This window comes from Acanthopagrus latus, chromosome 1, assembly GCF_904848185.1.
Source record: "Acanthopagrus latus isolate v.2019 chromosome 1, fAcaLat1.1, whole genome shotgun sequence".
NCBI lineage: Eukaryota > Metazoa > Chordata > Actinopteri > Spariformes > Sparidae > Acanthopagrus > Acanthopagrus latus.
In genome coordinates, this window is record NC_051039.1 from 32,675,897 (window position 1) to 32,689,155 (window position 13,259).

At 40.6% G+C, this 13,259-nt stretch overlaps 1 long non-coding RNA gene across 2 annotated transcripts in view; it reads left to right on the top strand.

Moving 5' to 3' along the window:
• Nucleotides 1-1,991: 1,991 nt before the first annotated feature.
• The window catches only part of LOC119028486, a 65,013-nt gene continuing 53,745 nt past the window's right edge, over nucleotides 1,992-13,259 (top strand). The window contains exons 1-2 of one of the 2 annotated variants that reach the window (XR_005077724.1): nucleotides 1,992-2,234; nucleotides 12,945-13,182. This is a non-coding gene — a long non-coding RNA (uncharacterized LOC119028486). The remainder of the gene's footprint in view (nucleotides 2,235-12,944; nucleotides 13,183-13,259) is intronic. The other variant, XR_005077725.1, reaches the window with a different exon arrangement.

Genomic DNA, 13,259 nt, shown 5'->3' on the forward strand with positions numbered 1-13,259 from the left:
TCTGTGTATAGTATTTTTTTTTTTTACTGAAAAGTTTGATGCTCAGGTTGATTTCAGTCCTATTCACCTTACACATACAATTATGATTTTGGAGAAAACCTAACTGCCAACATCTTTTTCCTGGTAGACCAGGCAGTACACAGGTGTGATGTAGAAACATGGAAAAAGTTTTTTTTTTTTTTAGTAAGACAGTGTTTTCATTGAGGCCTAGCTAAATGTTTGATGGTAATATAAATATAGTGCATGAGTTCTGAACAAGATGGAGCTAAATATGGACAGGTTGTAATCTGTGGCCACTATCCAACTTTAATATTTACACATTAACAATAGAGCTAAATATGGAGGAACACACGGTGTGTGTGTGTGTGTGTGTGTGCGCGCGTGTGTGGGGTGGGGGGGGGGGGATTAATAGTTTGGGCTTTGTTGCAAGACACTCCTCCACACACACTTTGCCCGGTGGCAGTGTGTGTTTGTCTCAGTGCCAGTTTCCTTCCATTAGGGAGACAAAACAGCTGGCATGCAAAGCCTCATATAACCTGTAACATGGTTAACACAGCCATCAGGAGCCTTGAAAACATGTAGCAAGGATGCGGCTAGTGCAAAACCCTTGTCCAGAATCCCACATTTGAACAAGACCAATAATGTTCACATGTGATCAAGAATCTTAATGTAATTGCAATTATCTTGATATATTACATGTCCTACCCTCAGGCACATTGTGTGAGAATGTTCCTGGGAGGAACTTTAAGTGACAATGTAGGTCTCTCTTTCTTACTGGTTTCATGGGGTTGGCTCGACAAGTACCTCCTGCTGATTGGCCCATTTTACTACAACCTAAATTTTTTAATGCATGGGTTTCCAGTGGGGGTGCATGATTTGTATTTTTTCAGCCAATACCAATAACTATTAATTGTCTGCTTCAATGGCTGGCCAATTCTCCCAAGATAACTGAAAAATTCCCAATTTTTATATTCAAAAAGTTCCTAACCTGCAGTTTATGCACACTAAGGGAGTTGTAAAGGCTAAGATGTAGTGAGCAAAGATGGATGATTTAATATTTCACAGCTTTAATAAGATTTGATTTGTTTTGTTAACACTTGTAAGTTAGCACTTGACTTTTCCTCTCCTCCCTGAACCTTTGTTCAAAATGTATTGTATATGCACTCTAGATGCGCAACTTGCTTTCCCTGAGAAAATGTGTGCTTGCTGCATCTGCTGCTGTTGCTTTTAGTAAGTGATGTCTAAAATCGTTAATGGCCATTATTATGTTTGCTAGCACTAGCATTATGTTTAATGTTGAGAACAGTTGCTCTGCTCTTGGCTGCTTATACCAGAACATTTTTAAATTGTAAGGCGTGAGTTGATTAATCAGAGCAGACCGGGCTTTTGGGAGGGAGTCCTTACAGGAACAGCAGCTAAAACAGAGCTACTCAAACACAGGGAGAACATAGTGCTACTGGACTTGACTGCATGAGAAAACTGTTGCATTTTTGAGCATTGCAGCATGGAAACCTCTGTGAGTGGTAGCCCCCAAAGATGTATGAACCTTAAAATGAGCATAGCCATCCATCCATCCATCCATTGTCAACCGCTTATCCAAAATCGGGTTGCAGGGGCAGCAACTTCAGTAGCGAGCCCCAGACTTCCCTTTCCCCGGCCACATCGGCTAACTCTGACTGGGAATCCCCAGGCGCTCCCAGGCCAGCGAAGAGATATAATCCCTCCACCTGATCCTTGGTCTACTCTTAGGTCTCCTCCCAGTCGGATGTGCCAGGAACATCTCCCTAGGAAGGCGCCCTGGTGGCATCCTCATCAGATGCCCGAACCACCTCAACAGAGCAGCGGCTCTACTCCGAGTCCCTGCCGGATGGCTGAGCCTCTCACCCTATCTCTAAGGGAGACCCCAGCCACCCTGCAGAGAAAACCTATTTCGGCCGCTTGTACCCGCGATCTCATTCTCACCATAGGTGAGGGTAGGGACGAAGACTGACCGGTAGATTGAGAGCTTTGCCTTCTGGGTCAGCTCCCTTTTCGTCACAACTGTGTGGTGAAGCGCATGCAACACCACACCCACTGCTCCGACTCTCCAGTCAATCGCATGCCCCATCATCCCCTCACTCATGAACAAAACCCAGAGGTACTTGAACTCCTTCACTTGGAGCAAGGACTCATTCCCCGCCCGGAGTAGGCAATCCACCACTTTCCTACTGAGAACCATGGCCTCGGATTTAGAGGTGAGCATAGCATGTCTCCTTTAATATGCTGTGCTCATGGAGAATTTGTGTACTTAAAAGGTGATGTAATTAGGGATGTCCTGACGTCCTTTTTTTTACCCCGACCCCGATCCGAGTCCTTTAATATTTACTATCTGCCGATACCGAGTCCCAATCCGATACATAGCCTTAACTAATATTATCCAGGATAATACAGTTGCATTAAAAAAAAGTACCTGCATTCCTTAATATATTTTTTTATTTTGTTGAAACAAAGTATATACTTTCATATGGCTCTTTATTATTCTGCATATGCTATTGCAACACTGGCCATCCTTGCGTTAGCAGATGAGTCTGTGACACTGTACTGTGACAACAGATCATGTCGCTGTCTCGAGGATATTTCTCTGTCCTTTTGTAGTATCCGTGAGTGTTTGTTGCTTTGATGTCATTGCCTGTATTGCTTGAGTGAACTCGTTGTTGAGGGTTTGTTTTTTATTTGCCGTAAAGGTGTAGTATTAAATGCAGCTCTTTTGTCACCCCCCACCCCCTGCGGAATGGTTGTATTGCAGATGTTACATGTCACTGTTGGACTACTTTTGCTCTCTTAAGTTATTTTGACACTGCAGACATTTTGTCCATGAACAGACAGTCAGAGTAACGTTACGCATGCGTGTGTTCTGCCCAGAATAAAAACCACCACATAAAGGTAGTAATTACTAAGCTGTTATTTTTCCCATTTTTGTTTAAATATTATAGTTCCGTTCCATTTTCTTTTTCCGCTTATCTGTGAGGGTCGCAGAGATGTTGCCAACTGCACATCAGGAGCATTTTGGGGTTCAGTATCTTGCTCAAGGATACTTGTAGCTCAGTCCCGCCCCAGGGGAGTCGGTATTTGAACCAGCAACCTTCCAATCACTAGTCCACAGGCTCTACTCACTGAGCTCTACCCTGTGAAGATAAACGGTTTATATGGTTCTACCTTTTATAAATAAAGTCAGTGTTTAGCAGCAGAGGTAACAATGAGCAGATGATATAAGCAGATAAAAGATGGAGTTTGTTCGTGAGTAGGCTGTATTAGGCTGGATGTCATTTTGTGTATTAAGTGTTAATTTATTAATTTAATATGAAGACAGTAATGGCTATATTATTTATTGTTATATTATTTTGGCTATAAACTGGTAAACAAGGAAGTAAGCTCAGTTGTGAAGTGTAGGACAGTCAAAATAACAGCAAGGAGAGCCTGTGTTCACACAAGACTGTCTTTTGTAGTATTTGCAGTATTCGCAGTATTTTCCTGTGAAATATAGACACTGGCACCTGGACGGACATTGTCATCATTGTGCATGTTCATAAATTTATGAGATAACGTTTTCCTGAAAGCTTTGATAGCTCCATCAGCTCCTCACGACCATCAGCTCCTCACGAGCAACGTGTGTTTGCGCTGGAGCTCAACTACAAACAGCTGTGGAGGTCCCAGGCCCCTGTGTTTTATTTTTTACCAGTGCCATTACTACTATTATTTCGAAAAATTCTATAAGCCCACTTCAACATAACATCATAGCAAAGACTATTGAATAATGGAGAGACCTTTTTTCTGGGTTCCTGGCTCGTTGCAGTGTACCTGCTCTTTGTGAGGGGGGCAGGTCGAGAGGCCAGCTGCCTGAACTTGACCGGACCGAGACCCCAAGACCAAGAGGGGAGATTTATTGATACTGTAGTGGAATCACAGTGTCCCAAAGACTGAAACCATCCAGCACCCAGTGAAAGAAAAGAAGGAAAGAAGAGTAACGCAGTTACCATTGTTGGAGTGTTAACTTGCTAGCTTACTTTGGACGATAGCAGCATTGTTAAATAATCAATAAATAGCTAAGTTGACATGTTAATGTTACTCCACCTTAAATTCATCAGGGACATTTGGAAAGTTAATGTTAGGCCTGTTCAGGTGTTATTTTACAGGCGTCTTTCCTGCTTCTATGTAAGTTAAAATGCTATTAGTTTTCCATCCCCTTTGTAACAGCGTAGCTGTAAGCCTTTGACTTATTGTGTCACAGTTTGTTAAAGTTTACATCAGTGTTAAAGTGCAGTCAAAGTATATTAATGTTAATACTCCACACCTTAGCTTTCCCATATCATTCATAGGCGAATATACTGTATGTACACTGCACTTGCACTCCAGTAAGACTGAATTGCACAGTAACGACAATAAAGTTGACTCAATCTCATCACATTGTCATTATTAGTCTACTTTAGTCTTGTGTCAATTGTATAACACACATCAAGCTCTGTTTTATTATTATTATTATTATTATTATTATTATTAGTAGTAGTAGTAGTAATACAATGTAACACGCAGTGGTCACATATACTTCTTTCTTCAGGTACATTTTTGAAATATTTCACCACCACCTCCACTGACACAGCATCAGGTGCTCCTGTCCCTCTACCTCAGCACAGCAGAGTGACACAGCATCAGGACAAAAAGGCTACACCAATAGACCTGCTGACTGGACATCTCTTCTAACTGACAAAGTAACATTAGAGTTAGTTCACAGAGGACCAGTTCAAATAAAAAAAGCAGTTACACATTTCCCAAAAAGAAAGATGGGAGAGTGTCAACATGACTGTTTTAACAGAGTCTTCTGCTGCTGAATGTTTTCTCTGAAAGAATACAGCCTTAACAAGGAAGGACTAGAGGACTGGAAAAATGCAAGCCGCTTGCTGAAGGTTCACAAGGATAGCCAGGAGCACAATACCCACATGGCAACATGGAAGGAGTTGGAGGTCGTTTTGCAAAGGGGCTGACAGTAGATAACCAAGACATGGCACTTGCTGAGGCTGCGAGATAATATGCTTGCACAATGCCTTATTTATATTTTATTTTTATCACTTGTTTCTTTCTTCAGTTTTTATTTGGTGTGATATTTTTGACTTAAAAGAATTAAAATCTTGAATACATACATGCAGTTTCTCTGTGAGTGTATGAAAACTGACGTAAAATTGACTATGATGCAAGGGGGCACCAAATTACTTAGGACTGGCACTGCTGGAGGCGTCCACAAGGGTCAGAAAAGCAACCCTCTAGGAAAGTCTAATAAGGGTCTAACAGTGGGAAGGACTACTTTATTTTACAGTACAGTTATGTTGTAATGTGCCACAAATTACCCTCTAAGTAGGTCTAATAAGACTGTAATAAGGGTCTAACAGTAAGAAGAACCACTTTATTTTACAGTACAGTTCCATTGTAATGTGTCGAAAATTATCCTCTAAGTAAGTTTAATAAGACTGTAATAAGGATCCAACAATTGGAAATAAACATGCAATGTCCTGGCAGCTTCAATAGCTGCTCTATATCTACAAACTCCACAAGACTCCAGAGAACATCCAGGTTACCCTAACCCTACCAGGGTGTAGTAGCGACCAGATGTGAACCGATGTGGTTTGACTTTAGTTAAGGTACCATTTTCTTCTAATGATCAATAAATTACTCGAGAAAGTGGAACTGTGTCAAATAAAGCTCAACTAATGTATTTTCCCCTGAACCCTATATGTTTCGTCTGACTATTATAAAGGCAACGCATGATATAATATGGCAGTACATTCGTCTAATTAAGCTATAGGCCGATTTGGTTGTGATGGTAGAATAGCGTCTAACTAGCATATTTTGGGTCGGATATGGCATTGTGTGTGATAATTAGACTAAGATCTTGTAAAATGGTGTCTTAGGATGTCCGATTTGGTTTGTAATTACAATATAATTTGGTATAATAATGTCCTATAATAGTAGACTATATTTTAAGTAATAAGACTTTATATGCGGTTTCTGATTACAGCACAATTTGGGTAGGCTATATGGTGTCTAATTACAGTATCACTTTTCTTGTTTACTGTCTAAGATTACATTATTTCTAGTTGTCTAATTTCAGACAAAGTACATCTTGTTATGCATATTGTTTTTGTCTAATTTCATACAAAATACGGCTTGTTACGTATTAGTGTATTGTTTTTGTTTAATTTGATACAAAGTAGGGCTTGTTACGTCTTATTAATGTACTGTACAATAAGATGCGACCGATTACTCTAACCCTTTCTGTTTCGTTTGTCTCAAGTTCTCATTGTTTCCACTAAGACCAGCAACTCAAACTAGATTGCTTACCAAAATGGATTACAAGTTAATTATCATTCCCTTAGATCATAATCTTCTTGGAGGTTGATCTGTTTTCTCTGATTTTCCTCCGCCCATAGTCATCTCCCCATTGACATGCCCAGCCACCCGATCACGTCCGAGCTTCGCTGTCCGCACCCCACGGCACAGCATCAGCCATTACACTTTGTCCAGCGGCTCAGGCTATACACCACCAACATTACTCACACTAAAGTTAATGGAATCACTTTAAGGGCTCTGCTTGACTCAGGGAGCGATCAGACACTGGTTCACAGGAAGTTGGTTCCACCTCACATCATTAGCAACCGTGATACCATGCCTATTTGTTGTATTCACGGAGATGAGAAGCCTTATCCAACCGCTGACGTGTATATTAAGATTGATGGTCAAATTTATCTCTGAATATTGGAGTTGATAATTTGCCCTTTGAGGCTGTACTAGGAAGAGACCTATCACTTATTTTGATCTGTCGAAAATGCAATGCTGTTGTCACCAGAATGAGGGCTAAACAACAAACCGAGTCCAATGAAATCCTCAGTGCCCTGCCTTTCTTTAACGAGGAGTTGGAAACCACACCCAGGAAGACTCGGAAAACCCACAGTCAGAGAAGGCAGGAGAAATTCCACCAAACAGTGGTGATGCCATCAACCAACACTGAGCCAGATCTACCACTGGGTTTAAAGTGCAAGAAAACATTGCTGAAATGCAAAATAATGATCCCTCTTTAGTGTCTCTTTTCCAGAAGGCTGAGAAGGTGCCTGGAACTGAGGCCTAACAACAAGACGAGTACATCCTGAAAAATGGCATGCTTTATCGTCAACAAGGGTCAGTGTTGCAGAAAGTGGTTCTCCAAGCTGATAGAGATGCCATACTCACCTTGGGACACTCTGGTCCATGGGCTGGCCATCTAGGTAAGCATAAAATCATAGCTCGCATCAAACTTAATTTTCAATGGCCTGGCCTACATAGAGATGTAGCTCAATTCTGTAAAAGTTGCCCTCAGTGTCAAATAACATCTGCTAAAACACCCTCCAGAGCTCCACTCCAACTGCTTCCCATTATTGGTATCCCATTTAAGCGCATTGGAATGGACATTGTTGGCCCTGTGGAGAGAAGCAAGGCAGGAAACCGTTACATGCTGGTCATAACGGACTATGCTACAAAGTGCCCTGAAGTTTTTCCTCTAAAATCCATCAAAGTGGATATCCCGCTGTACGCCAACACAGCTCCTCAGCTGGTTTCGGTCGCTTCTACGACAGTAGATTGTTCACCTCTGATTGACCCCTCCAGTACTGTCCTCACTCTCTCCTTCATCTGCCCTCTATGAACTGTAAGCAGTCTTCAATGCTGACCGTCTGTAGTAGACAAATGGTCCACAAAAGCCATCCTAACTCACTCAGACAACTGTTGTTATATGATAAATGAGGACCACTTGCAATCAATAGACATCATAAAATGTATTTGCAGACTGACTTTATTCAAATCACAACACCAATTCATTATCCATACCGATAAAAACTGCATCACTGACTCACTCTCTTGAATCTTATCTCAGCAATCCAAATCCTTGGCAAAAGGCTAAAATCCTCACTCAACAGGAGTCCCTCTGTTTTCAGCCACCATCTACATCACAACCCCCAGCTCCTCTACCTGGTCATCGAATCAGAGCAAGCAATCTTAAACAGTCTGTCTCCTAAGACCATTCCATCATACTATGGAGACTCAAATCATTCCATACATTTCACAAACCATACATAACATTAACAAGCCTCAAAATCAGAACATCCACCATCAACATGTCGCTCAGCAACATTCTTCTTCATAAAACTGCTCTCCTGAGCTCCAGCCCCCTCCGTTTCTCATCCCTGTGTCTCCATGCTCATCAAAGGTCTGGGTAAGGCAGAACCCCATCTTGCACCTACACAGGTCTAACCACAGATCTCCTTGCCCGGTGTGTCAAAACACTCCGCTTTGGATACTCATCGCTATCCATCAATGACTCCTCGCATTCTTTGGCTTCTTATGATGCTCAGAATTCCTACTCTTTTTCATCTACTTATGACCCCACTTGACATGCCAGCCACTATGGATCCAATCCCAGGACTGGCCCTAATTCAACCTTAAATGTAGCAGGACCAGCCAACTTGGCCTCTCTCATCCCATTTTCCTCTTACAAATCTCTTACAAAGCCATCCTGTCACACATACACCTGACACTAGCATACCTTGCTCCCACAAAAGACCCTCTCTTCATCACTGAATTAGGCAGAGCACATGCTTGTGGTTTTGCCACAATCTCCATCAGGTCTTATCCAAGTTGGGGTTTTCTCCTGAACTTTAATTACTCCAGGCACTCTGTTCACATAGGCACTGCTACTACACCACTGCCAGTCAAGGAAGTCTAGATCACATCATCAAAGTTCTCTGCCACTGGTCTTCCCAAGCTTCAGTGGCGGTTCTAGACCAGATAGGGGGTCAGGTTGGGGCCAGCTTTTTTGTTAGGGGGCACATACAACCGGGAAAAAAAGACAAATCTTTCATTCAGACACTAGATAAGTGGGACTTAAAACAGTGTTTACTATTTCAACAATTTTGATTGGGTAGTAGACTGCCCCCCCCCCCCCCCCAGACTCAGAGTTACCCTGCCACTACACAATTTAGCTGTGAGTGCCAGGGGTGGGTGCTCATTTCCAACCATGGTCTTGTGATCTCAGTAGTAACATTAGTTATTGTAAACTGGAGAACCAAAGAAAAAAAACCCCACAAGCAATATAGTTTTGCTTAAGACTGTCATGAAGTCTGCATTTCTAGCAAGAGTCAATCAACACTTTGGAAACTAAACTATGCAGAAAATGGAGACATTAATTATTTTTAAAAAAATGTATAAGCTGTAACAAATTTAATGAGTTAATAAACACTAAACATGATCAGGCATGGGCAAAAATAGATCAAAAAATGTCTTGTTATTAACGACAAATGCTTGCTCATCTAATGTATCAATACAAAACCCCAAATACTGGTATAGTGAAATGTATTTAATATAAGTTCTCTGTGTTCTATAACATAGCAGCTCTGAATCTACTTTCAACTATAACTCACTAATGTGTGTGGGTGCTCATGTAAGCGACACAGTATGTTGACGTGTGCACAATAGACAAGAAATGCTATCTTAACTAACTCTTTCCACAATGAGCTCACTGAAACACATGAGGCCGGTGTATTTGTGTGTGTGAGTGTGTTAGTGTGTGGTGGAATAATTTGACACAAAGTTGGAGCCATGGTCTGGTTCCCATGGTGTTAGTACTCCTGGTGCAGTTCAGAAAGGGTGTGTGTGTGTGCGTGCGTGGGTGCATGCGTGTGTGTGTGTGTGTGTGTGTGTGTGTGTGTGTGTGTGTGTGTGTGTGTGTGTGTGCGTGTGTGTGTGTGTGTGTGTGTGTGTGAGAGAGAGAGAGAGAGCGAGAGAGAGGTGCCAGTGTTATCAGCAGGGCGGTAGGACGGTTATGCTACACTAAAAGGAATGTCTCTCATCAGTCCTGACACAGTCCAGCTGTGTCCAGTGCCCCCCGCCCCCCCATTCATTCCCACCACTTTCTCTCTGCATGTCCCTCTCTCTCTCACTCACACACACACACTCAAACAACATGCACACTTGAAATACATTTTCAATTATTAAGTGGAATGAATGCTTAATTGCACATCACTTCATGTAGAACTATATATATATTTTCTAATATAGCTGGTTTCAGATCACAAACACACCAGTTTTACACTGTCATATGATGTAATGCAACCATTACTACACTGCCATGAGTGAGCACATCACCAAGAATCTGCAATTAGAGTCCAACTAAATTTAAAACATAACATGATGTCAGAGTGTGTCCCAGAACACAGTGAAGTGCATAGTCATCAGCAGTGGCAAGCATCAAGCAATGCAGAATCACCGTTAGAAACAAAATTTAAATACTAACAGGCTAATGGAAAAAAAAATGGGGTTATTTTTTGTACCAAGCTTGTAGTATTTTCACTGTATTCATGAGGTAGTTAATTGTATGTGTGGAGTGATAAACAGAGTTGTAACTGTGAAGGACCCAAATCATTCCTTCTTTAGCAGTAGGCCTTTGTTCCTCGCTTTTATACATTAACATTTCCTTTATGTCTACCTGTCAAAGAAGGGATGAATGTCAAATACATGTATACAACTCAACAGTCTTCACAAATAGTGTCATATTGCACGATTGCTGTGTTTAAGCAAACACTGCATCTTTACATATTGTATCACTATGTCCTTTACTAAAGGACTTACATTACATGCTATACCTATGTTGAAAGTGTGAATGATTGCTATGATTGTATCTCCCATTCATTTCAGCCGTGAAGTGATCCCTTTGTAATGCATTCCATTGTTTGAATGCTAGAAAAAATCTGTAATTATGACTGACAACATGTAAAGTAACGTCTATCTGTGTAATTTAGCCCATTGGGAACAGTTGAGAGATGGTCACCTCATGTTGCAAGACCAGCGTCATGTCTGATGTAACGTGACTAGTTGAAGTTCAATCAAGGCTACATCTTGACAACCGCTATTGAAACTTGTAGCGGTGAGTGAACAAGAGTCAACTTAAGGCCTGTTGTCCAATGCAATGAAGACAGCGCCCTCCATGGAATGAAGCTAAATACTAATGCAGACTCTTTGTAGTCATTTGCCTTGAGATCAATAAAGTGCTGCCTCTTATTGATTTTTGGATGTTGTTACATTTTTTTGAGAACATCGTGGGTCTGATTGAGATGGGTTGCAGGCTAGGACCAGCCCCTGGGCCATATTTTATCTATTGAATTATACAGTCCAGAATGTCGAAATGTCTGACTTGCATTATGATTCAGTGCTATACACAGCATACAGAAGTAGCCTACAGTTATATTAATGACTGGATGTAGTCAACAACTTATACTTAAATAAAGTACAATTCTGTAACTTTCAACAAATATTTATACGTTATCCTGACCCGGAAGGTTTCTAAAGAAATACTCTATTAATGAATAAATGTTATTCTATTATTTCAAGTAAAATCAGAGCAGCATTTAAAAATAATTCATTCATAATTCATGACAGAGGTTTTGACAGACTGTGCCTCTTCAATGAAGTTCTTAATTTTATAACTTTATCTTGGGTGTGTACCATAATCAGATCAGATAACATTGATAAAGTTTCTTCAAACCTATGTGACTACTTCAACCATTATGAGAATGAGTAATTTACTATAAAGATTCATTAGCATTCATCTAGATTTCCAAAAGGTAGTAAACACATTCTCCAAATTATAATGTTACTATTTACATTTAAATGTATTTTTAGCCAAATTGAAAATATCACAATATATATTTTGACCTTTTTCACTGATCCATGTCTTCTAAGGGGTTCAAAGACCACACTTTGTTAAGTGTGTGCATGTGTGTGTTCGGCTGGAGTGGAGGTGGTGGTAATGGGGGCACATTTACCTGTTTTAGATCCATGAAGATGATGGCATCCATCAAACCAAACACAGGAAACTTATTTGGCCTAACAGCGTAATCACTGGCGCCAGACGTGGCGCAGAAGGCGTGCGTCTGTGTCTTGGGTGTATGTGAAACCTCCAGTGAGCCCACAGAGTAACAACACTGACAAAAACACATCTCAGAAAACCCTGTAGTTAGTTATTTTCTTTTAGATAAGCTACCTTCATATGATGCTCAAAAATTAAATAACTTGCCTTTATGTGAACCACACATTTATTCAAGAACTGGTTGAATCTAAGCATAGCATGGTCTGATCTGATTTGATTGTAGTTGGGTTAACCATTTACTAAAGCGCTGAAATAAATATTATGTTCCCTATTCTTTTAAAATATATCTCTATAGATCTGTTTTAAGGCTCTAAGGAATTCCCTCAGTTTCTGGGTAGGCTCTAACTGTGTCACATTTTCCTTCTCTGTTACCTACAAATCATTTTCACAAGGGGTGATTGTTAATCCTGCACATTTCTGCACATTTCCCTGTTTTTTATATAATGTTGATTAGGAAAGAAGAATGAAACACTGACACAGTTCTTTTGCTCAGTGAAAATTGCCCAATGCACTACACTACTAAATGGAAAAAATCAAATCAAAATCAATTTAATGGCATACTGACTGTAATAGGAACGATGATGCCTCGAATGCCTGTTCTTGCCAGGTCTAGCACTATGCTTGGGTTAAACAGGTGCAATCTTCTGCAAAAAGTGTGTTAACACTCTGCAACACTAAGTCACACACCACCAACTATGTCATGAAACTGGATCATAAAAATTTTATGGAGAACATCTTTTGCTGATCTGATCTTCCATTTTTCTGCCTCAACTCAATAGTGATATGGATTTTTTTCCTTTCTTTTTGTTACCCTCCTTAATACACCCTCAGATCTCTTGAAGCGGCCTATATAAAAACAATATATTATTATTATTATTATTATTATTATTATTATTACTATTAGTAGTAGTAGTAGTAGTAGTATTGTTATTATTAAGTGACTCCTATCTGCAACTAATTACAGAAGATGCTGTTGGACCAGATTGGGAGCTCAGTGCTGTGAGGGAGTGTTGGTGTTTATATTGCGAGCACAAGAACTTTGGACTACAGGGAGAAGTTTTTCTGGGTCAGAGCAGGGAATGCTGGGAAAATGGCACCAGAAGCAGAGCCAGACAAGCGAGCAATGGAAAACAGGGATCAGCAGTCTCTACAGACATCATGACAGAGGCAAAGCGATTGGGAGAATTCATTGATGGAGTAAGGTAAGAAGAGAAAAAACAGTGACCTGGCAAGAGGCTAGAGTAAATGTCAAACTGACTTTTAGTTATTGGCAAGAGCT